This window comes from Ochlerotatus camptorhynchus, unplaced genomic scaffold (genome assembly GCF_037179485.1).
Source record: "Ochlerotatus camptorhynchus isolate MF236.1 unplaced genomic scaffold, CSIRO-AGI_Acam_v1.1 ptg000551l, whole genome shotgun sequence".
Classification (NCBI taxonomy): Eukaryota; Metazoa; Arthropoda; class Insecta; order Diptera; family Culicidae; genus Ochlerotatus; species Ochlerotatus camptorhynchus.
The window spans coordinates 1,548,162-1,575,053 of NW_027041034.1; the positions used below are offsets into that span (position 1 = coordinate 1,548,162).

Sequence of the window (26,892 nt, forward strand, 5' to 3'; positions counted from 1 at the left end):
GGTGCAGCCGTGGAAAGGTCCCCAGAAATGAGTTATAAATGGAGTGGTAATGGACGTCATCAATGGCTTTGGCTGCGAGTCGGTTGGTATCTAGCTTAGCTGACTGGGTGGAAGGCACTGAGAAACGATTTAATCACACCCTTTGAAGTTATGTAACCTTTTGTAAGCTAAACAAAAGGAGGCAAATCAATAATGAACCGACCGCGGAGATAGGAAGGAACAGCTCCAACTCCGTAACTGGCTGGTGGGCTGTTCCCTGGTGTAAACCTCTTTGTAACAGTCAAACGATTAGCATTTTTGTCCACCTAAACGGTTTTTACAGCTAATAAATTCATTGTTTTTGTTGATTGGGAAACTTGTTATGTCTGTGTGCAGTTGACAAATTATTACGCCACAAAACAATCACTACTTATTACACAAACAATTCAAGCAGCAGTCAGATGAATCTTCCCACCCAACCAGGAAACCTCGCAAAAACCAGAAGACAAACAAAATTCCTCAACCCCACGAATGTCAACAGGTAGTCCGAAACGACCTTCATAAGGCAACGTGGGCGAATGCAAGTAATCATCTTCCTTCTTTTGACTAATGATGAATTAGAAGCACTGCACAAAACAGAAATATGGATACTCCATTTACACATCCAGTAATGACATTGTACTCTAGAGCACGTTAATTCCTGCGATCCCGAGGAATGATAAATTGACTTTGATTGATTTATTACGCCTGGCTTAAACCATCTTCTCACAACTTCTGTGGGACACAGGTCGACCCGTTCGAATTCCAACGAGCTTTATGAGTGAACGGTCTGTCGGCGGCTCGATGTGCGAAAAACATAGTTGAAGATCGATTTTTTTTATCGCGGGTGTAAACTTGTTAGCGAAGCAGACTTTTTTTTTCTGCCGCCGCAACAGCTTCTTGTCTGACAATTGATTGAGTGCCATCGAGAATAATTTCGGGTCCAACTACTGCTTCTGCTGCTAGGTCGGTTCGTTTGCGCCGCAAATTAATCATTTTCACTTGACCGATCCCAAGTGGTATCGCTGGTGTAGTAAAACAATTGGGGGTTTTGTTGTGATTGTTGATTTAGACTGGTGCCTTTGAGAATGTTTAAGAAACTTCATTTAAAAACTTTCCGGGTGCTTCAACGAACCTATTAGGTGGTGATGATGAGAGGGGGATTCTCTACCACTGAGCTTGCACCGTTCGAAAAATACATGCAAATTTCTGCGTGATATAGCGCACATAAAATTAACGCTAGATTTGGCATAAATTTACGCGATATTTCGTGTAAATTTTAGCGCAATATCGCGTAAATTAGCAATATTGTATGCAAGCTTGTAAACGATTTCACTGTTTATGCCAAATGTAGCTCAAAATTAAACGAAGGGAGATTTTACGCGATAGTTAAAATTCAGAATTTTTTTCTGTGTGCACAGGCCGAAAAGCGAATCAGTTTATCTGATCATGATAATCGAGCCTATTTAAGCCTGCTCTCAACTTGGTGTGCATTGATGAATTTCCATAGTTTATGATTGAGAGTAGTCCTTTGCAATAAAAACATGAATGTGCATATTGTGTGGCAAGCATTATAATACTTTATGAGCAAATAATTCGAAAAAATTTCCAACTCAAAATATTTTCTAAAACGGTCCGTGAATCGAATAGGCCACCTCCGACTTGGTAATATCGTGCCTTAACTGACTATTGAGGCCTCACAGGGCATATTATATACAGGGTTTATTAATTGATTAAATTGGTTACCTGCAAGTCCTTCTTGCTTACAAAAGCTAATAACATTTAGTCGGATTTAACATCACTGTATGTTTTAATATATAGGACCGTGTTACCATCTCTCATTGGCGTAAACTGAGTAAAAAATGATCACTTTTTACTGGAAAATCTAAATATTTTTGAAATATATGTTCGATTCACTTACAAATAGTGGTGCCGATGGTGTAGTGGTTAGAGTGATTACCTCTCACCTCAAAAAGCCTGGGTTCGATCCCAGTCGGCGCCACCGGGATTTCCTGAGGCATAAGCTCTCTAATCACGCCTTCCTTCGGACGGGAAGTAAAGCCGTTGGTCCCCGGTCCATGAGTTGATGGGTAGATAGGTAGGGTCCAGGTGTGGGAGCTGCCTCCCTGCCATCGGTAGCATTGGTACTCAGTACGGAAAACAAGATCGACGGAAAACAAATCAAAGCAAAAAAAAAACTTTCAAAAACCTATCAAACCTTTGCTGCATAAATGTATTTTTTACAAGGGGTTTTTTACAACGATTTTCGAATTAACGTGTTTTTTACATTTTTTAATAACATATTTTTAAATAACGTGGTTAAAGAGCCAAAAAAATTTTAATGTTTTCTGAGGAATGGACTTAGCCAAACCACAAGCTTGGGAGGTGTCCAGCCATTTGGCCGAATGGGTCGATTTCCAAGTTTTGAACACTACTGGATTCCTAATTGGCAGCCCTAATAACGATCCATAGCTGAAATTCACTACACTAACCCCCCCCCCCCCCCTCCCCACGAATCTTAAAAATCTGGACCCCATTAATCCGGAAAATGCCGGATTGAAAATATTAACACGCACTTGAATATAATGTGCTATCAGTTTTCAGATTTATGCTGTAAGCATGCTGTCTGTTTGTTTTGATTTTTAGTATAGACTTCTCTGACGCTTGTTAATTGCACAAGTATTAGTGCAGAACTTTGGGTAAATTCAAAGGTTTTCTTGCACTAATACTTATAATTTACCCCGAGTTCCGCACTAATACTTGTGCATTTTACAAACGTCAGAGAAGTCTACTGACAGTCGGATTAACTTGTCAAAACCCGATAATCTGACCATGACTTTGTCGGATGATAATGTATAATAAAGTCAGATAACAAAAAGATCGATGAAATGTTCCATAAACTGTGTGCCCGTGTTTTGTTTTTTTTTTAGTTGGAAGAGCGCAGTGACGGGAAGCGTCTTCTATATGCTTCTTTTAGAAGTTTCCGTTAGAAGTTTCTTTTATAAGCTTGTTTCTCAAACAGCTTCTAACAGAATCTTTTTTTTAAAAGCTTCTTTCAGTAGCTTCTTTTAGAAAAAAAAAAAAACCTAGAAGACGCTTACTCATCGCTACGCTCCGCTAACTAAAACAACACGAGCAGGACGGTAAATCTGAAGGCTACACAGTGGGACATTCATTCAATTCTCTGGGCACTAAAGACATTTTCCCATTCTTGAATGTTTCAAAACGCTTGCTTCACTGTAATTGCTGCTTTGTAGGCAATAATGGCATTTGACCAAATGGCATTTGGCCAAATGGCATTCGCCCAAACGGCATTCGCCCAAACGGCATTCGGCCAAACGACATTCGGCAAATTTACCCGGAACCGCTTGGAAGTGTATTTCGAGTGGGTTCACTGGACAATATGGGTACATATTTTCGGAACAGAAACGACGTGTAGAGGCCAGGAAGATCGTAGTAGGCCGCGCTTGAAAGCTGACATGTTTTTCTTTTGCTGCGTATTTTTCGTAAGCAAATTAAACACATTTTGGATTTAAATTAGTTAATTTGTGTGCTGAAATTTAGTTGCAAGTGTTCATAAAGTTATCATTTAGTGATACATCATGTTTTGCCTGTGTTTGCCTTGAGTGGCTCGGATGAACTTGAATCTAATCTTCAAAATATACAACACAGATTCAGTTCCATTGTTCGGTGTCGATTTTCATTGCCTCCCGGGAGTCCGGTTCTCCGAGTTCGGATGGTACACTTTCGGCGTGTAGTTATATTGAGAGATCGGTCCGGTTGGTGAATTAGCCCGGGAACGTGTTGATAATGTGACCGTCGAGAGTTTTGGTGGTGATTCGGTGGCCAACGTTGCCGTGAATCAACAAGTTTTCTGCTTGCAAAAGTGCTCGGCTGCTGGTCTCTCGCTGGTGTCGGAGATTGCGAGCTATATGAAAGGTGCCTCGCTGGATACGCCCAAGACTTGACGGGTGGCAGTTTGTGGTCGCGAACTGTTCCTGTTGAAAGCACTACACGCGAACCTCCTCCCAGATGACCATGACAATGCAAGAAAATTTGTGTTCGTTAAAGGAAGTATTACGGCAAAGGTGCATCACGAAATGAGATGCAAAGCTTAGAGAAAATCAAAATTACGGAACCCATAGATTGGAGGATCAAATTAACATATGGAGGCCAGTCCAAATACATTTTACAATTAAAAAAAAAAAAAACAAAATACGTGGCTGGTTTGAAAATAATATTTTCGAACCTGGTAGACCAATATCCATTTGATAACGGTGATGCATACATGCGGGGCTTATTGTAAGTGAAAGTAGCCTCGGACTGGACGTAACTCTCCAGATATTCTGAAATGGGTGGCTGGATCTGCAATAGAGCTATCACTTTCTAACTCCCGGACTAAAGCTGTCTACAATGACCATAAATGCGACATTTTAGAGAGAGAGAGAGAGAGAGTTCTTCTATAATAACACTGCCGGCCAGTGGGGGTTAGAGGGAATACACACACACACAGAAACGACGTGTAGAGGCCAGATGATTGACGCCATTTTGGAATCCAAAATGACGACTTCTGGTTTGTGAAAAACTGTCGAATACCTTACTATCTATTTTCTGAACGGTAGCGACGTGTAGAGGCCAGAAATCGGTTATTGACACCATTTGGGAAACAAGATGGTGACTTCCGGCTTGTGAAAAAGTATCAAATATCTTAGAATAGAGGTATTCTCTGAACGGGAACGACGTGTAGAAGCCGAACATCGGTGGTTGACGCCATTTTGGAATCCAAGATGGCGACTTCCGCGTTATGATTAAATTTCGAATACCCTTAAATTTTGGCATTTTCGGAAGGGGCAACGTGTAGGGTCCAAAAATCGATTTTTGACACCAGTTTGGAATTCAAGATGGCGACTTCTAGTTTATGAAAGTGCCAAATAAATATTAAGCAATAAGTTTTTAAATAACGTTTATTTTCGATTATCTGTAATTAATCTTATTACACTTATAGATAGTGTATACTTTGAATGCTGAACGACATGTGATACAATCGACTTGGTTGTGGAATATATGTAGCACTAGAGGTTTTCTAATAAGTGGTAATGGCCTCAATAGTACCTAGCATAACTGGAACTGAAACTCACTAACATATGGAGGAAGACAAAAATGTATGCACTTAAACATAAAATCCACTGACCTCTTTTTGAGATATTTGCATTTGAAAAAAAACACATATTTATTTTATCAACAGCAAAAGATAGCAATTTAGTTAGTTGCGCAAAAACAAGCGCCTCTAAAATTTCTAGAAGTGTTCACTACAAATAATTTGCAAGAAATCAATGTGTTAAAAGTTAATGTAAGAAACTATTTTTTAGGGGCCACACTAAGTTCCTTTGTTTCAATTCATTTGTTCAACAACTTCTTCGAACCTTAAAAAGATAATATTTTGAAATTATTAACCACAGGCACTGCTCAAATTTCACTTACCGTAAAACGGGTTATCTTTGCTAATCCGGGTCGCTTTGATAGTATGTTAATGTTTACGGTATTACCCTTGATAATTTGAAGATCAGGCCTGCTCAACGTACATCTCATTTTGTGCCGCCCGCAAATAGCGTGTAAAAAACCTTCGAATATGGCCCTCGTGTTGTTCTATTCTCATTCATCTTTGTGAATCAAAACTTGGAATCATATTTGCGGATTTTGGTAACAGTTTCTGATATGAATATGTAACTAATCACTTATCTACTTATCTTAAAAAATAACAAGAATAAATTAAGGGATGAATTTTCAAACATTTTGAAGATCGTTCCTTTAATTTCATTATTTAGTTTAGCAATTGTTGATGCTTGTTAAATGAGACAAAGAACCTCGATTGATTGGTTGGTAATAAATGCACATGCTTGAACATTTTCAAATGTTTGGCTTCTGTTAGCTCATGTAATTTTAACTAGGATCTGCATACACATTGCTTAGAATTATAATAATTATAAAGTATGCAACTTTATTAGTTTTGGCCCAAACCAGATAATGTGATTGTTGAAACGTTAAAAATATTCCCCGTAAAAACCGGCTCTAGATTATAATTAAAATTTCTGGCCCGCCAGCTGATATGGATTCTAACATTTAGCCCGCGGGCTAAAAACGTTGGGAAGGCCTGGTATATAGTTTTTATATAGTATAGTATGTGTTACATATTTCCCAAACTTATTGAAAACAATTTTCTCGTTTTTTTATGTTTGAAAAGGCACTCAAACAATCACTTATGAAATGTTCTTTCGATATAGCCATCACAAATTCAATGTTATTTTGTTGTTGCTTATGATGTTCTCTGATTATATACTCATTCAAAATTTAATATTTCTTGAACTAAATTGTTCGAGTTTCGCGAATGTTTTTCTACATTCATCGAACATTATCAAAGTAACCCTAAATCAAAATAATGATGTTCGAATACAAGACTAAACAAATTGTGCACATGAAATATTTTCCGTTAAATATATTTAAATTAAATTTGAAACATACACACTTAGAAAAATTGGTGTAAATTTAGGTGCTCTGAGACTGACATATACGAGCGTCAATTTTGACATAAAATTGAGTCATAATAGACGTAAAATTCAGCTCAATTAAACGTACTTTTCGTCGAGTACCGAACTTTTCAGTCTCGGAGCACTTAATTTTACAAGACATGTTTGTTTACGTGTGTCTCACCCTTTATGTTAAAGATGGATTTCGTCACGTGTAAAATTAGGTATTTTTAAGTGTGTATGCATTGCTATGAAACAAATTTAGAATAAACTTCAAAAAATTATCAACGTTAACCCGTTTTACGGTACATGAAAACATAGACCAAACATATACAAGACACAATTTTTTTCAAAACTAACTGCTTAATATGCGCAAATATGTTTGTCTTCCTAAATATTGCTCTAGGGCGAATTTGCAGTGGAATCTCTTCCATCTGTTCTACCTGTTCGTAGGACTTATAGGTGAATTTGAAACGAATACAGTTCATTTTTCATTGTTCACGTACAAGTTGATGAAAAACAATTTCTATGTTGTTCATCCTGAATTATTCTACCCAAACGTTCTTCTTCTTCTTATTTACAATTCAAGCTCATTGCTTATCGAATATTAGCTTATTGCGTGCTCTTAACTTATAGTGTTCTATGGATGCACTTCCACAGTACAATCATACTCTATCCCCAGGGAAGTCGAGAAATTTTCCAAACCGAAAAACTCCTTGACCGAACCGGAAATCGAACCCAGCTTCCTCCAGCATGGTCTTGCCAAACGTAGTAACCTTATTAACCAATTTTATATCATGAGAAAGAGTACATAAGTGTGTGAGAGAGAACCACCCCTCAATAAAAATTCGTTCATGTGTCAGCAGAACAAGACATCGGCCAAACGTCCATATGACGAATGGGGCATCATTTCCTATGTCTCCTGTTCATACGCTCACAATTCTTATGACAAAGAATTAAGCTGGATATTTTTATTAAACGAAAAATGGTTAATCAGTTCAATCAGTTCAGTTATCAAAAATGTCCATGTCATTTGTAGAAATGCCGATTTTATGATTCTATGTACGAAATTTTAGTAATCCAAAGAGACACTTAGAATAAAATAACCAACCTCAAAACATTTTTACTTCAACAATACAATAAAATAAATATTATTGCAATCTAAATCGAATTTATTTGGTATGCAAAGATGATCAGCTAAAACGCTACCTAATATCTAAATTATTATTTTATAGTATTCCTGAGATTTCCAGATAGTTAATATAATAATCAAAATGATTTCAAATATGAAAACGAAATGCAAAATTTGATTAATAAAATTGTTCATAATTACTCACTAACCAGAAGGTCGCATAAAACATTAATTTACCATTAGTATACATTGCATTAAATAATATTTACACTCAATCAGCAGGCGCTACAACAGCTGCAGATAATATTTCACAAGCATTCCCATCATGATCATCAGCATCGAGTGAACAGAAAACATGGTAAGCCCCCTTCATAATCAACGAGACTCAACATTGACCTCGACTCAATCAAACCTCGGCCGAGCAAGCTCCCACGAGATCGGTGGTTACCTTGTAATTGTAACACTCACTTGATAAATGATGATTCGCGCGATCGTTCAGCATCAACACCAACAACAACAGTGGAACAACATCAACAGGTTCGGTCTGAGTGCAGAGATCGCATGCGCGCTTTGCTTTGTCGATAACAATCAAAATATCCACTTTGGCACGAGATTAGGCCGACCAATTGATGATGTTCTCTTCCTTCTGACACTTTGAAGGTGGTAGCAATGGCAGCTTGTTTCACTGGCAACGGACGGTCCCACGTTCGAAGGTCGTTAAATCGTTAGATTATCTTCCTTCTCAGGTGCAGAACTAATTCTTCTTCTTTCTTCCGAGCTTCTATCAGTGTATAGTAGGATCACAAACAACCTTACATGAGCAAGAACGGCACAGATGGCTGATACGATCAACACTGTTTCCTCTTCCCGTGGGTGCAGTTTCTTCTTTTGATCGTTTTACTGCTGCAGTACGGCCCTGATGAGTTAAATTCCACTGGCGCTCCGTGCAGTACTCTGTAGCTGCGGAAAATCTAATCTTCAATACTCCACCACCGTTCTTACGAGGTCACTACACTACTCTTGCGGCACTCGATTGGGAAAATTAGTATTTGAAACACATAGAAGCCATTACACGTTCACCTTACGGTAAAGATAGCCCAACTAGCAAAACATTTTAATATTCCAAACAAGTTATTTATTGTTTACTCAGTCGATTCTTCTCGGGACTTTGAGCCCGTCAGCAGCGACCCATTCAGAAGGCATTCGGTCCTCCTAACTGCACCAACAGAATTTATGCTGCGCCTTATGTCCCTCTGTCGGTTCAAGTCTGTCTGCCAGTACTCAGTCCGCATATATTTATTTAATTCGCTTGTTCTTGTCCCGTTTTATCTGTTTAATATAAAAAGAGCTCCAACTGCAGGCTCGATCTATGAGTAGTTCCACTCGCTGCTTATTCCCCCCTTGCCAAAGGCTCTTAAGATAATGCGGCAATTTCTTCCTCCTCGAAAACCATTAACGGAGCAAAAACATCTCCTGCAAACAAGTCCACCCGACCCGTTTATCAGCCGTTTAACATACTTAATTCGATTTATTTTATATTTTTAATAGCGTTTTTGCACTTAATCGCCCGCGCACTTTCTTCCATTCTGGGCGGTGGGTGCAGGCAGCGTACACTCCAAGTACTCCTACTACTTCCACGCGATCTGCTTTTCCATCGGCTAATTAAGAAAATCACACACCGCGCGAAAGCCTTCTTCACCACGTAGGTATAGAATCACTCGCGTAGAACTCTTCCACCCCACAACAGCAGCCACCAGCTGATCGACGACGGCCACGGGTTTTATTATTATTCCTGTTCTCTGCTCCGTTCCTGGGCAACTTTCTTCGCTCCTCTTGAGACGATACACTCCAGGTGTCGATCGAGACTCGCGTAAGCACGTGATTGGACCCCGCGTGTTCACTCGTCAAACGTTGCCGCAAGACTGAGGCGGACACTCAAAGCTCCCCCAACGTTAGGTATGTCTGACCGACCGTCGTCAGCTCAGCTGTGACGGTGAGTGCACACACGGCCGCGAGATCACAGAGTACTCCGTCGCGGGTGAATTCATTCATAAAGTTTCCGAAACGAGTGACTCCGAACCGACGAAGAACTGGGAGAAAACGGCGGAAGCAGCACCCGCTAGCGTAGCTTTTTACTCACTCGTGGAGGATGAAAACATTCGTAGATCGAAGGTCAACGCTCAATCAGCTGGTGATACGAGATGGGCGCGCTTGTTTTACAGCCCCTCTTTGAATGTGATTTCATGAATATTAATGATGCGAAGAGAAATCGCGGGGATTAGGTATTTTTAAGTATATTCCGAGGGAGTTCAAAATGAAGAATGGAATTTGAGTGAAACAGCTTATTCAGAACTACTACTTTCAATCAAAATTTTGAAATTCCAAATATGTCATATACACTAAATCTAGCTCGGTAAAATCTGAATGCTGATTTCCTCCACATTTACTTTAGGTAATATCTCTGCAAAATATTTGTTTGTTAACTGAGATCTGAGAAAAAAATCTAATTTGTTAGCTGAGTATCGGCAATTGTTTTACTAAATCTCAGAAAAATAAATTGCAGAACTACTCGGCTGTTGGAATCACAAAAAAATAAGTGTATGGCTTTGCACTCCAGATTAGATTTGTTCCATTTCGCTTACATTTTTCCCATACAAACTTGTAAGTTCTCTCGCAAATCCAGACCAAATTTGGCACAGTTGTTGGGGCTTTATGCAGATCGATAGAGCAGTGCGGAGCAGGGGTACATTATATAAACTGGAATCTTCACTCCCAAGCAAAGGGTGTAGCTCTACTTTATCATATGGGACCCATTTCTGTCATAAGATTCAATGACAATGAAGGGAAACTTGCTTCCAACATTTCTGTAACAAATTCTTCACACACGAGGTACTTTACGACTGAATACCAATTCCACGGAGCTTTGTATTGACCGATTTAAGGAGGTGTGGTGAAGCTAAATGATGATTAAATCGGATTGTAATAATCTTTATTGCACATGGTTTTTTTTTATTGCAGAAACAAAGTTCAGAAAGTAAATTTTATGGTGATGTGAATTTCAATGTATTGTATTGAACAATTTTGTTTTTTTTTTATTATTAAATCAAGGATTAATTTAACCAATTCTACCAAATTTACGGAAAGTTGTATATATTTCATGCAAAACTCCAGTTCAATGTTCTTCCAAATTTACAGAAAAATTTAAAATTACAAAAATGCATCCCGTGTATTTCTTTTTTTTTTTTCCTTTGATTTGTTTTCCGTAGTGAATACCAATGCTACCGACGCCAATTTAAATGTTTCGCGCAACCAGTGGCGCGCATAGTCAATAACCCTTGCGTTATACGTTAACACACTACCGCCATCTGTTCAGCGTACCACCCATCACAATACAACGAAGTTTTATATTGAAAAATATTCAAAGTGTTATGTCTGCTTGTCTGTGCTTATACCTTAACACATCAAGCAATTCCTCAAATAACATGAGGATCAAAAACGAAATAACCGATGGCACTTACATCAGGTGTTCAGGACAACTTTGGCCACTTCTGACAAGGTTGCAAAGACTCATTTCAGCTAAAACAATGTTTTTCTAAATTATGAAATAATTAGATGCCATGATCAAATTTTGAATTGGTAGGATACAAGAAGAGGTTGCAAAGAATGTGTTTGACATATTAAACCTGTTTATTTCACTTCATGAGAGTCACAATCAGCGATTTTTCACAAACTCACTCACTCACTCACTCACTCACTCACTCAGCGATCAGCAAATCGCTGATTGTGACTCATAGAAAGCAAAATTTACAGGTTTTATGTTTCCAACGCATACTTTGTAACCTCTTCTTGTAAGTTACAAGTAAAACATGCCATCATACCATCTTTTGGTTTTATTATTCCGAAATACATTATTTTAGCTGAAATGAGTCTTTGCAACCTTGCTTCTGGACGCATTCCAAATTCCCCGGGAAAATCGCTAGAGTTTCGAACCACAACCCATCATAGCATAGAAATTCAAAAAGAAAATCATGTTGGTCATATTATTTATTCAATATCTTATTATCATCCATTCGTCCAAACAAGCTTGAAATTGCTCATTACAGCTAAAATGCTATTTTTCGTAATTATGAAACTGTGAGATACTATCATGGTAATTTTTATTTGTAAGAAGCAAGAGTAGGTGGCAAAGTTTGTGTATGACATAAAATTTTGCTTTCAGAAGGTCACAGCTAGCGATGGTATGATCGCTGATTGCTCGCTCATCACGTTGCTCATCGATACAGCTAATCGCTATTGTGACCCTCTGAAAGCTAAATTGACAGGTTTTATGTGTCATACACACACACTTTACATGCTCTACTTGCATCTTATAAATAAGAATTATCACTAAAATATTTCATAGCTTCATAAATCCAAAAAATAGCATTTTAGCTGTAATGAGCATTTGCAAGCTTGCGTTCAAACAACCGATAGGGGAGAACAGTACATAACGCACCCCCGGGGTAAGACGCACTTTTTCATTTTATTTTGAGTTTTTCTTGGAATGTTTAATCCAATTCAAGGATTTATCATGCAGGATTTTGAGTTCAGATGCTATGCTAGAAGTACTGCTTGATAAGACAACAAAAAAGTTACGTTAAAGCCATGAAAAACACAAATGAAAGTCAGCTGGTGCGTTCTGCCCAGGGGGTGCGTTGTATACCATTCTCCCAACTGTTCTTAAGGGATATGCTAGGGTGTTTAGTACCAAATTTTAAATGGCGCTGCCTATATCACGTCACAAACACCATTAAAATATTTTTGTTTCATTTATGATAACTAATACTTGATTTCAAGTTGAAAATGCGATATTTTTACGACGACGCCGATGCACGCCGGCTCCGCCGAACAATGTCAACGGCGTCACGCCTCGACGTCGATGCTAAAACAGCTTTTAGAAGCCGCCGTCGAAGATGAAATGACCGCTCTAAAATCTACGTATAGATCAACAACGGCACCGATCACGTTTTCACCTTTCATTAGGGATGGAAAATGTTTAGTTCGACATCCGACATCTCTATCGATTTTCCTCATATTTACACGGCGAATGAGAACGACCCAAATTTGAGTTTAGTTCACTCATAATCGCCAAAAGTGCAGGAACTCAGCGATGAGTAAATTTGTCTCATGGTTTCCTGTGGAAAACTTAAAAAATCTGCCGGAAAATGAGGAAATTGACGAAAATTTTATTCAGCCTCGGAGTAGACTGAGTGAATCCAATCTTTACTTTTCTCAAATTCGGGAATTTTTCCCTGGAAAATCCTGGGAAAAAACCTGGGAAAACATGAGGCAAATTTAATCATCTCTGAGTTCCTGCACTTAATGTGATTTATGAGTTTAATAAACTCAAATTTGGGTTATTCTCATTCGCCGTGTAAAAAGTTTTCCTGCCAAAATCCCGGAAAATTCAACTCACTTTTGAGGAAATTCAATTTTGCCGACATTGAGGCGCATTTACTCAATTTTTGAGGGGTCTGACCGACAGTGAGTATTCTCCAAGAGCAGCAAATAAAACTTCATGACAAGCTTCATTTTTATATGCTTTCAAAGCTTGCGATGGGTAACGAGCTTTTCCATGCTGAACGATGCAACACAATCTACTTTATCGAGGCGTTACACACAGTGTGGAACGATCCATCGAACACGGCCGATTGAATTAACTCAAATTTGAGTTTCATTCACTCAAATTCACATGATGAAAATTGAGAGAGCTTTCACTCAGCCTATAAGAGGGCATCCACTAAGTACGTCACACTTCAGGGAGAGAGGGGAGAGGATAGGAAAAACGTGACGAAAAGGGAGAGGGAGCGTTGATTTTCCATAAACTTTTCGTGACGTACTAATTGCATGTACCCTTAGTATACTCGTAGAGTGAGTAAAATGTTCGTCTATTTTCCTCATATTCGAGGACACGGCCAATGAGATTAACCCCTTCCCCCGCCTCATGTTATTCCAGGTATTTCCAGGTTTTCCAGAATATGACGAAAAGTAAAGATTGGATTCTCTCAGTCTATTGGTGCTACTGCTAGACTGAATAAAACTGCCGTCAAGTTTTCTCATTTTACGGAAGATTTTTGAGGTTTTCCACAGAAAAAAAAAACATGAGGCAAATTTACTCATCGCTGAGATTCTTCATTCATTGCGGTTATGAGTAAACTTACTTGACTTGACGAGTAAAAGCGAGGAAAATGTTACTCAGCCTATGAGTAACCTATACGTTTTTGAGATTGAGATGCCGGCGCCGGTGGTGTAGTGGTAAGCGTGGCTGCTTTATCACCCCAATGCTTCAATCTCAGCCGAGTTCGGTGGGATTTTTTTGAGGCATAAGCCGTTGGTCCCGGCCCATGTGTGTTGAATGGGTGCGATATCGCAGGTGTGGAAGCTGCCTTCCTGCACATTCGATTTGCCGTCAATGGATGGCAATCGATGTCCGTCGGTGATTGGCACTAGATTGCGGAACAGAGACCGACGTTAAATAAAGGAATGAAGAAAAAGAAGACGAAGAAGACGAGATTGATATCACTGTCCGTGCATTTCAGCATGCGTTCAACGACACAGTACGTTCGATTAAGAGTTTTACATTCCAATGAGTAGTTCTTGAAAACTAATTAAAAATGAATTAAATTGAATTACGTTCAAACATTGTGGAAATAAGACGATTCACTTAGAACGTCACACTATAACGGGGATTTGAATTAAGTAAAAATCAATTTCACAAGACATAATAAATAGATCACTTCTAATGAGTTATAATTTTATCATTGTATGATTATTAATTATTATTTAGTAATGTTTCACTCCTATTCAGACTAAATTTCAATAGTTCTGCATTAGTAATGAGTGGGGTTGGTTTTTGTTATACGAAAGTGTTTAAAATTCGAGAGAAGGATTAGTAATTTCCATTTAATTCCACTGCCTTATTTGCTTTTGGAATTGAGTAGAAATTACTAATCCTTCTCTCTTTCTCTATACAGGTATTTCACTACGGCACCCACATTCATCAGGGTTCGAAATTAACTTTTTTATTATTTTCCACCGGTCACTTAGGGTGGTGAACGGCTTCAACCACGCCCTCTCCCAAGAGGCCCTATTCCAAGCATTGGTTAAACACTAACTTACAACGCTGATTTTGTTCAGTATGGCGCTTACATCATCGGGCTTTGTTTGAATATATTTCTAATCAATATTTGTGAATTTCCACCTGGTTCAAAGGGGAATCCCCCAACGCTGTAGCTTGCAGCTAAATTATTACTTACCTATTGGAGCTCCTGGGAATGAATGGCCACTAGTCCTGTGTTTTCAAATATACGAAGCATAGCCTACTTTGATCAAATCGACATAGAGTGTACGTCGACTTTAGTTCCGTATACATTTCTACCGAATCATTAATACAGCTCATTTCATACTTTCTTAAGCTCATGAAAGTATACCGCACAATATTCTTTAGAGAAACCCCGTGCTTGGAATAGGGTCTCGAGGAGCTGAATTCGTTCTCCACCCTACGCTGGGTTATATAATTAAGATAGATCTACATTTGAAAACTTTTCAAATTCATTGGTTTAATCACCATATCAAATTTACTTTCCCCTTCAAGAATGAAGACGGCAGTAATTTTTCAAAAATTCAAAAGCAGTTTGTTTCGCTTAAAAAGAAATTCTTTTTAAAAAAATGTGTTCACGGTGCTCCGTTTTTTTTTTTTATAAATTTATTTGATAAGGCTCAATCGAATTAACTTTATAGAGCCGAGGATTCTTGTTCACAATACACAACATCGCAAAACTATAGTCGGTTAGTTAGTTAGTTTTCTTTATTAACGAGTCTGCAAAACTATAGTCAAAAGGTACAGCACAATAAACACTTTATCAACCAATAAGCTTCCTCCATCAGAACGGAATCCGCTTTCAGTGTTACCAACGGGGGCAGAGCACATCGATTGCAGCAATGGACGCAAAACGTGGTAATCACTCACACACTCATCACGAAACGGTTGCTTTCCAAAGTTGACGACGCATCGACCAAAAGAACTGCTGATTAAGAACAATAATTAACAACGAACACGGCGATCCCGCCTAATGTAGTCAATTGCTTCTTAATTTCCAAATCATTCAGATCCTCCAGCTCTGTTACCGTTAGACTTTTAGCCACCCATTTAAAAAAAAAAATTCCTTTCGCCACGAGTAGTAGTAGTGATGATCTGTTCCTGGTTTTTTACTTCCAGCGGTGAGGATATTCTGCAGTTGTCTTTTTCCATATGATTTGTTTTCATAATAAAACACAGAAAAAAAATGTACCCAACTTGAAATTACAGATCACAGCATCCAATTAGCTTTACAGAGAGCTGAAAAATTTATCAGTTTCTGGGCACGACGATATTTTTTTCGAACCCATAGACTTGCACCTCGATTTTTAAATCAAGATTTAAAGCAAAGTCATAACTTAACTGTTTGACACTAAACTAACAAGCTGACAGTTCGCTCCCATACAAAGTCCCACCCAGGGACGCTAAGATGGTGATTTTTTCTAACGTAATCTCATTCATTTAAAATAGTTCCAGTATATCAAAATTGATAATATATGATTTCGGATCCATTTTTAATGCAGATTATGAATATGCATTTACCTCAATACTCTTAAAGAATCCAATTAATAATTGCGGATGTGCTTCAATGAACACTATGTTGTGAGCAAGCAAAACCTCGTGATATTCGAGAAATTTGAAGCTTTTTTAAAAACTGATTAGAAAATATTTTATTTTCATATCACTGTCCTATACTGGAAACTTTATTCGGCTTTTGGCAATGTCACTGGCAACCATGTTTCTTCGAGTAGCTTCAAATGACTTTCATACAGTGCCGCAATGCTGTTGAGAAAATTTGAACATTCGACTGGAACTGAATAAAAATGAAATGCGCGGCAATATTTTGCAAAAATAAAGCGAAGCCGAGAGATGATAGTCGCTCCATGACAGTATAATCAACCGGTGGAATCTAACGATTTTAAATTGACTCACTACTTGACTAGCCTATTGGTCCCAAGCAAATCGACTAAAGTTTAAGAAATTCTAGTACTACACAATGATTGTTTTGATTCGCTATGAAAGTTTGACATATAAAATGAGGGGTTCGTGGATTTTCCTATGTTTCGAGGGGTGCATCGATTAGCTTGGGACCGAAGATAGTACCAGAACTGAGCCAAAAAGTTGAGCGCGTTTCTTCGGTCTCTTTAGTCTTAGAGTTACCTCTATGGATAACTTTTGTCACATTTTACTGTTTTCATTTCTATTACTTTAAAACTAAATAAAATGCTCCGATTCGAATTTTTTATCACTAATATATGTTGTTTTGAATTGAATCAACAAGAAATAAATAAATAAATAACAGATATAAAATATTTCGTGAAAATAATTAAACACTTTTATCACCATTGAGAACAATACTCCATTCTGGTGAATTGAGCGAACAGTAATGTTTATTTACTTGCTTGTTTGGATTCAGCGTTTGACGGTTCGTTTGGTTGTTCTTGCTTCAGTCTATGCGTGTCTTAATTTAACGTCTCTGATTAACATGTGCTTTCTTCATTTCTTTTATATTCTTCCCCACTTTAAGTCGGTTTAGAAGTTGCTCCTTCACAATGGCAAGGTATTTTTCTATTGGGCGCAGTTTCGAAGTGTTTGGGGGGTTCAGATCTTTCGGCACGAAATCGATAAAATTCGCCTCTAGCACGTCCTTCGTGTAGTGGCATGATGCCAAATCAGGCCAGAAGATCATCGGACCGTCGTGAGCCTTCAGGAGAGGGAGAAGCCGCTTTTGGAGACACTCTTCCAAATACACCTGTCCATTCATGGTACTTGCGGTAACGAAAGGTGTACTCCGTTTCCGCAAGTACAAATCGCTTGCCAAATTAAGAACTTCTTGGCGAACTTCGACATCTTCTGTATCCGGAGGTTCTCGGGAACATCACATACAGGCAGTCACATACAGGTTTCCTGGAATCTATTTGAAGTTCGCCTTCACATATGTCTCGTCATCCATTACGCAGCAGTGTGGTTTCGTTAGCTTTTGGTCGTACAACACGGCTTTTTGCGACCGTATTCTGTTTTTTGTCACGGTTTGGGGACTTCTGAACCTTAAACGTACGTAGTTCAGCTCGATTTTGGTATTCTGCACGAAACTCTTTTTAGTCACATCTCGAACTGAGGCGTTCGGTTTCCGTTTAAAGGCCCCAACCACGCGTTTGTGATCTTTCTCGTTGACCTGACGGCTTTTTTTTCGCAACTTCGCTTCCGATCAACAGTCAGACGATCTTCAAACCGTTTTATGATACCAGACACCGTGGAATTCGCAATTCCCAACTTTTTTTTTCAACAGATCCTTATTCTCAAAGCAGGCTTGCAATTGCTCATTACAGCTAAAATGCTAATTTTTGGAATTATGAAACTATGAGATACTATAGTGATAATTATTATTTGTAAGTAGCAAGAATGGGTGGTAAAGTTTGTGTATGACATAAACAATTTATCAGTTTTGCTTTCAGAAGGTCACAGCTAGCGATTTTATGATCTCTGATTGCTCGCTCATCGCGTTACTCATCATTACAGCTAATCGCTATTGTGACCCTCTGAAAGCTAAACATGTTTTATGTGTCATACAAATACTTTAACCTTCTCTTCTTGCATCTTGTCAATAAGAATTACAAAATCCGAAAAATAGCATTTCAGCTGTAATGAGCATTTGCAAGCTTGTCTCAAAGTACTCGTGCAAAACTTTTTCGTGCACGCACTATTCTTTCGTCGCCAACGGATCAAAAGTTAGAGCAATGTGAGTGTGTGCGGATTTTAAACGGTACACCCTTTAAATGTAGGTGTTCTGAGAGGGACATATACTAGCGTCAATTTTGACATACATTTGAGTCATAACAGACGCGAAATATAGCTAAATCAAACGTACTTTTCGTTGAGCAGCGAACTTTTCAGTCTCGGAGCACTTAATATTACTTGACATTTTCGTTTACATTTCATGTATTATGCCATAGATGGATTCCGTCACGTGTAAAATTAGTTATTTCTAAGTGTGTACTTTAATGCAAGCAATGAACCAAAATATGACATACTTAGGACTTTTCCAACCACACTCCAGATGAAGAAGATGTAAATGTTCCATGTTTATAAGTAAAAAAAAACTCGTAAATCTAAGAAATCCATACCAAGTTTATCAGTGGTTTTTGCAAAATGGGTTTATATGGGCGCTTATATAATTCTTCACTAGATAGATTATGGATGCTGTTACAAAACATTTGCAAGCTATGTAAAGTCTTTGTTATGGTTGATTATGTCTAGACCATGTATTCATAGAACAAAAACGCCAAACGAAATGTATCATATTATTTAATACACATAGACATAAAACATATTTGACCATACATCTTATTTGTACGTTGCAACATAAAATACTTGATTTGTGATATTTGTCATACAAAATATGTAATCAAAATTTCATGAAACGTGATTCCGAATACATAAGTGATGCCTAATTAAAACAAACAAATTTACATGCCAAATGGATACGAGCGCTTATGTTTTCTATTGCATTTATCATGCGTTAGTATAGCTCAATTAGTAAAATAAACAGCGGCGCCGGTGGTATAGTAGTAAGCGTGATTACCTCACACGTCAGCAGGCCTGGGTTCAATCCCAGTCGGCGCTGCCCGGATGTTCTGAAGCATAGCATCTCTGATCACGTCTAGGGAAGGGAAGTAAATCCGATGTTCACCGATTCATTAGTTGATGAGTCGAAAGGTATGGTCCAGGTGTAGAAGCTGCCTCCCTGGCGTTGGTAGCATCGGTGCTCAGCACGGAAAACAAGATCGACGGAAAACAAATCAAGGAAAAAATAGTAAAATTGTACTGTTGTAGGGGAAACGCTCCTATAGTTGCGATACGTTAGAAGCGTTAGGTTCCTATAGTTGTGCATGGAGACTCAATACACAACTATAGGAACCTAACGCTTCTAACGTACCGCACCTAAAATATTCATAAGTAATACAAGCAATCAAGAGTTAATGAACAATCAACAATGCATCCTATTACACTAGTAAACCCGCAATCTGATGCTATCATAATTTTCAGCAATATCAGGAATGCTCACGAACCCCCAACATTTGCCAGAAAACTTACTACTAACTCAAGGTATCTTCCAAATAAGCTTCAAAATTGCATTTTTTTTTTATCAAATGTTAAATTCAGTCCTCGCGCGCGCGAGTCTCAAACCTTTGTAGACTACTATTTTTTTTACTACTATTATTAAATCATATATCAAAAATCCATCATCACCATCGTGGCGAACAAAATAGTTTTTGCAGTGCTACAATAATTATTAAAAAGTCGTTATAACAGCTATCCATACAAAATAATCTGTTAAAAATAACTTCGTCAAGATACATAATTTGTCAATTCATAAAAAAATAACCGTTCAAAAGACAGTTTTAACGTATGAAATGCAATGTCTCTTAAATTCTGCTAATGTTGTTGAACGTTTAATGTGTCTAGGCATCGAATTGAAAACATGTATTCCTTTAAAAAATAATGAATTCTGTGAAGCACAAGTCAAGAAATGTGGTGTTCTTATTTCATCCGCGTTTCTAGTATTATATCTATGATAATCACTTCCTCTTTCAATTCGATCACACAAATATCGAGGTAGCAAACCGTTAACTACTTTAAAAATGAACACCATAGTCAAATATACAATTCTTTGCTTCACCGACAACCATTTTAAGGCGTCTAGCATCAAATTTGAGGAAGTGAATCTATTACATCTCAAAATCAAACGCATTATTTTATTCTGCAAGTGCTGTTATCTCAATATTTGTGTTGCATTTGACAGAAATAAAAATGGATGGGCAAAAGTCTAGATGAGGAGAGATGATTGATTTGTATAGCTGTATTTTACTGGCAATAGTTAAATCGTTTTTCAATGGACATAGAATTCCATACTTTTTGGCAATTTTCTTGATGACATTGTCAATGTGAGAGTTGAACTTAAGTTTGTCATCAATAATCACGCCAAGATATTTAATTTCCTAAACGCGATCAATAGTCTCATCATCAATTACAACAGAGACGTTCTCATTTAATCGATTCCGCGAAATCACCATAAATTTAGTTTTACTTGTATTCAGTTTTAACTGCTTACACTTCAACCATCTACTTAGATACTGCAAATCTTCATTCAAGTGTGAGACGGCAACTTCTAAATCCTTAGCTGCAATGAATAACACAGTATCATCTGCAAAAAGATTAATGTCGCAAAACCGTAAAACACGTCCCAAGTCATTAATATACATAATAAATAAAAGGGGCCTTAATACACTTCCCTGGGGCACTCCAAGGTTGTTCCCCACGGGACTGGAAACAGAATCATTAAAAACAGTCCGTTGAGTTCTGTCCGACAAATAGCTTTCAAACCATTTATATGCAGTACTCGTAATTCCAAAGCGCTTGATTGTACTTAAGGGCCTAGAAATTGTTTCAAAAGCGCGTTTCAGATCCAAAAAAACAGCAACAATCGTATTTTAAGCTCCAAGTTGTCTTTCCACTTTGCTAACACCAAATTCAATGCAGTTTCACAAGAATGCCCTTCCCGATATCCCGATTGTTCTGGTATCAACAAAGAGTTGCTATTTAAATACTTCAACAGCTGGCCTTTAACAACAAGTTCTAAGATTTTCTCTAAAGTGTGCAACATGTTGATGGGACGAAACTCTTCGACTTTAATCGTTCCAGCAACTTTTTGAATAGGAACCACTAAGGATTCCTTCCAAATTTGTGGTACATGTCCATTCTACAATGATTTATTAATAAGGTCCAGAAAGATGTGGCCAATGACATTAAAGCAATCTTGAATAACTCTAGCATTAACATTATCTACTCCAGCCGATTTTCCTAATGAAAAACAAATAACTCTAAGTTCATCTAATGTAATTGGGTGAAAAACTTCAAATCTGCAACTACTATTAACTGGCTGTTTTATTTCGTCAGGTTCATCGACCAATTCAATAGATTGATTAATCAATGAAACACTGTCTACGAAGTAATCATTAAACTTAGATGCAATTACTTGTTCTGACTGTTCTAATGTGCCATAAAAGTTATGGACCGCGGTTTGCAATTACTAGGTTTTAATAAAGGTTTCAAAATTTTCCATAACTCTTTGCTGTTGTTTTGATGCTATTCAATCTTCCTTTGAACATATTCACAACGAGTTTTCTTTATCGATTGTGAATACTTATTACGCGCGATTGTGTACCTAGTCCAATGATTGTCATTATTTGATCTACAAAACTTTTTGTACCGTTTAAGACGCAAAAGATCCAAATTGTACCAGCTGTTCGAGTTTTTCAAAGAAACAAAATTTTGCTCAACTAGTTGATTGGTACACGTTTTCAAAGCGTTATTAAGAACAGCTGTAGATTCATCTAAGTTACCGTCCGCGAATGGAAAATCCAGGTTTCTCTCAACAAGATTTGAAACAGCTTGCTTCGAATATTTCCTCCAGCACTTCAATTTTACAAAATTATCGTCATCGTTAACATGGTCTAAGACATTAATCACTAAAGTCTCATGATCGGTTATTTTCAAATCAGTATCCGTAACTGAACAAATGGAATCAATTGGATTGGAAATTGGAATAAACGTGGTCAATTAAAGTTCTACTGTGCCTAGAAATACGCGTATATTCATTTACAGTTTGCTTTAAATTAAAAAACTCAGCTAAACGCTTCAAATGATTCGAATTATGGTTATCATGTCAATTAATATTAAAATCACCAGCCAACATATTTAATTTACTAGAATCAAGGAATGTCTCGAGCCAGTTCTCTAAAACTTCAACAAAACGCTGGTCACTAGAACTGGGAGAATGATACAGAACACCATAATTACCCATCTTCATGCCACGTACAACTGTAATGCCCAAGAACCAGTTGCCATCAATAACTTCTTTGGTACGAAGGTTGAATTGAACTCATTCTTTGACATAAATAGCAACACCGCCAGTGTGTCTAGAATGTGATAAACAAGCAGCAACAATGTATCCCGGAATACTATACTGATCAAAAGCTTCAGTTTCTACAATATGAGTTTCAGATAATAAAACTAAAAGAGGACGTTTTTCCTCAACAATCTGACGTAATGCTACGTAGTTTGTTGACAACCCCGCAATATTCAAATATAAAAAATCGAATTGATTCACATTCCTGGCACTTGGCTGCTATTTATTGAAACGCAAACTGCTTTTCTTCTGATCAAAAAGTCTTTTATAGAGCAAACATTCCGAGCTAAATGCGGCATGGTTGACGTCCAAGTTCATTTTTCGTTGTTTATTCATTTTCAAACAATTAATACATTTCAATACAGTTGACGTACACTCCGACGTTTTGTTTTGTTGGCTGCACCTAGAGCATCTATCACAATTTTTGCAATCCATGCTTTTGTGCCCAAATTCTCGACATTTGAAGCATCTCAACACATTAATCGCGGGAACTATCGAGCATCGATCAAACCCTACATTTACTTTTTTTGCACATAACAAACATTTATAAGTATCGACATCGACTTCAATTACAACATTAAACTTGTTATAAGTGAAGCGTGGATTTTCAAACATGTTCACTACTTTTACATCATTAATAGCGATGTCTACATTTTGACTTTTTAAGTAGTCAATAAAGACATAGGAGGAAAATTGATCGCTCCTGCTCACTATTTTCAATCTTGGCACCGAAGTGGGAATAACAGCACTATATTTTTCACCCAGATTGCTTTTAATACCATTTTTCACATCACTTACGTTTGCTCTTGTTGCACACTCAACAATAATGGAGCCATCTTTACCATTCCTAAAATTACTGATTTTGTGTGTTTTTGGATGCAACTGAGTTTTCAAAAACTTACGAGTATCTTCGCAAGGTTGTTTGGACTCTTTCGGTTTAATCACAATGACCGAACGAGTCTTACGATTATCTGGTTTGCTTCTTTTACTGTTACTGTTACTATTTGTTTTACTTTGACTAGCACGACTATGTCTTTTTACAACATCCGCAAAACTCGCATTTTCTTGAAAAACAACATCATCATCATGATCACTATTACTAATTACTAATTTACGTTTTTTGCGTCTGATATTTTGGTCCGATTCTGACTGAATCGTCCTAGATGAACTGCGATGATCATTCTTTACAGCTAATTGGTTTTCCGCATCAATTTAAAAAAATGAACCTTTCATGTTATCCAATTTCTCACAAATTAAATTTTCAAGACCATTTACATTTATTCTAATGTCTGCCATCCCGCTTTTAACCGCGATGTCCACCGGAGCAGCAATGTGATCTCGCATGTCAGTGATCGAGTCCGAGAGTTGAAAAACCTTTTTCATCTCTTCCTATATCCTTTTGACGCGCGAGATCATATCATTCTGCTCGTCACAACTCTGATCTGATAGACAACTATCACACTTGAACAGAACATTTGCATTATCTGCTATAAGCCTCGCCGCAGTCTTAGTGAGTGCCGCACAAGTGAAATGGAACGTTCCATTGCACGGACCTACACATGTAATTGGGAGCCCACTCATAGCAATAGACTGCTCGCATACATTACACACATCCATTTTACCAAATTAAACGCTAACACTGTTAGCAGCAGACATATACCGTTCCGATTCAAATTTCGGACGATTCAAATTTCGGACACTTTCATTTTTAATTAAATATTACATCCAGTTAGAAGCAAAGTAATAATGTTAGATGATCGTGGAGGGCACTAGTCAAAAAAATTTAAAATTTACAAGACATGTGGATCATATTCGACCGAGATAATCAACTTTTAAAAGTGTCCGAAATTCGAGTTTAAGTGTCCGAAATTTGAATCGGCACGGTACAGGGGAGGAGAACACGCCACTACACAAAAGCAATAGCGCGCCGGAGGGAAAATGCAAAATTAAACAAAAACTAGTTGCTAGGCAACCTTTCCTCTACTTATCCTGTTAGAAAAACACCACGGGCACGCGTTGGAATAATCCTTTCGCGGCACACGCCACTATTTCACACGAAATTATGAATTTATTTTCACAGCACAACTCAACAAAAACACTACTTTGTACGCCATACTACGCGTTGCAGCACGAGCTCGTACTTTGGACACACGCAGAGGATGTGCTCGACGGTGGCCGACAAATAAATCGTAAGATGAATAAATTCAGGATTTTTCTCTGAAATGAAACATGTAACCACTAAACTTTACCCTAACTGATGGATTTCTTAGTTTGCGACAAATCAACTTTAAATGATCGTTTAGAAAAAAAAAACGGCTATTGGGCATCCTTGATTCTTAAACATACTACGACCTATGAAAACGCTGCTTAGATTAACGAGAATACGTAAAATACCTTACAGCCTACTTAAATTTATGTATTGTTGCCATATAGTAAATCTGTTCCGCAGCTTCTTGTAAATACGAATCTTCTTTTCGTTTATGATAGTGAGATATCTTCTAAATATCATGACAAGAAGCCATGTTATGTGCAGAATTCTATTTTCGTCGTTATGCAGTAGGCAAAAGAAAATTACTTTTTCCAAGAAACAAACCAAAGTATGTACGTGCATTGATGCAATATGTTCCCATTAGATTTGTCTGTTTCTCACATTTAAAAGAAGCCTGGTATCAAAGTCGAGGGTCATTGTTTATTTATGGTTCGAGCAATTCAAATGTTTAAAGCACCAGCACGGAAAATGAGGTCACACCGTATCGAGCATAAATCATTGCCATCGCAGACGGTTTAACTGCTCACAACTGACGATGGGGAGATAAAAAAAAAAGTCCGAAAACTGCCCTGGATCAACATAAATCCTCATTTGGCCACATATCACCAATGCAAACTCGTCAGAAAGAAAAAAAGATTTTCAAGCGGATGATGAATTTTATTTAGCCACAGGCCGCCTCGCTCGTGAACGCGAACAAATCGCCCAAAGAGATGGGCAAACTATGGAAAACCAATTTCGGTACCACTTTCCTAGACATTCCTCCAACAACAGCCCAGCTCACTCCCAGCTACAAACACACACACACATTCTAGCGTTCAGAACCATAAGGGCCTAACAGCGGGGATCGAATCTCTTCATTGATTTTTCCAATACAGTGTAGTAAAATATGTTACTAGCTAGCAAAAGCAACATCAAACACACCGAATGATCACAATCCAGCCCAGCTAACAACACAAGAGGAAATCGATTAACAGATTCGATCAATGCAGTTAGGTCCTTAGGATTGTTAACGCTAGATATATAAATAAGCTCAAATCCATTCCATCTCTCTAGGCGTTATACCCAGAGTAACAAGCTAACCAGCCGGTTCAATTTTCATGACCTCCCTTTGGTCCCGGGTTTCGTCATCACATTGTCGTATTTTTCGATTTCCGAGCAAATTTTCCATCAATCATGTCGTTGCAAATCGGTAGGAAGAGCCTAGAAATCTTCCCCGTAGAAAGTGAGTGGAAACAAGACCGCAACACATCCTTAGTAGAAACCATGTTCCATCATCATCATCATCATCGACCATAACCTGCAGCAGAAGGGAAAGAAAGCTATCACACATGTTCCGGTCGCAACCGCCAAAGCCACTAACGGCAGTCAACGTGGAATGAGAGAAAGTATAAGAAACCATGAGAACCAAAAACCTCCAGCGATGAGTTGCGGGAAAAAGCGGACTCGTATGACTAAAATCGTCTTGTTGAGAATTTTCTGCCTTTTATCACATGCTCTTGACTGTGGTGGTTGCTACCCTCTCCGGTTTATCGCAATCATACCACCAAAAGTTACCCGAAATACATGGACTTGTTAACGATAAGCCTCAGTCGGTTTGTTTTTTTTTTATCCGGGGAAATTGGACAACATGTTTTTTTTTCTGTCAACACTAGGATGTTGGTCATTTATAGTGCCGGGCAGGGTCCAGCGGATAGACTTAAGTGACACACCATGAACGGTGTTCTTCGTTTATGGAAACTGGTTTTCTGCGAAAAGATGACACATCATAAATGGGATGAAAGCAAAGATTGTTATTATTTTCGTTCAGCAGCATGACTTTTGATGACGAACGTTTTTACCAAATAGAGGAAATGGCTCTAATGT

General features: G+C 37.9%; 1 protein-coding gene across 1 annotated transcript in view; it reads right to left on the reverse strand.

Moving 5' to 3' along the window:
* LOC135713374 (calpain-11-like) overlaps positions 1 to 9,567 on the reverse strand; it is a 187,886-nt gene extending 178,319 nt beyond the window's left edge. The window contains exon 1 of the mRNA XM_065236481.1: positions 8,143 to 9,567. The gene's annotated coding sequence lies outside the window, so the exon portion shown is untranslated. The remainder of the gene's footprint in view (positions 1 to 8,142) is intronic.
* Between the last annotated feature and the right edge of the window lie 17,325 nt (positions 9,568 to 26,892).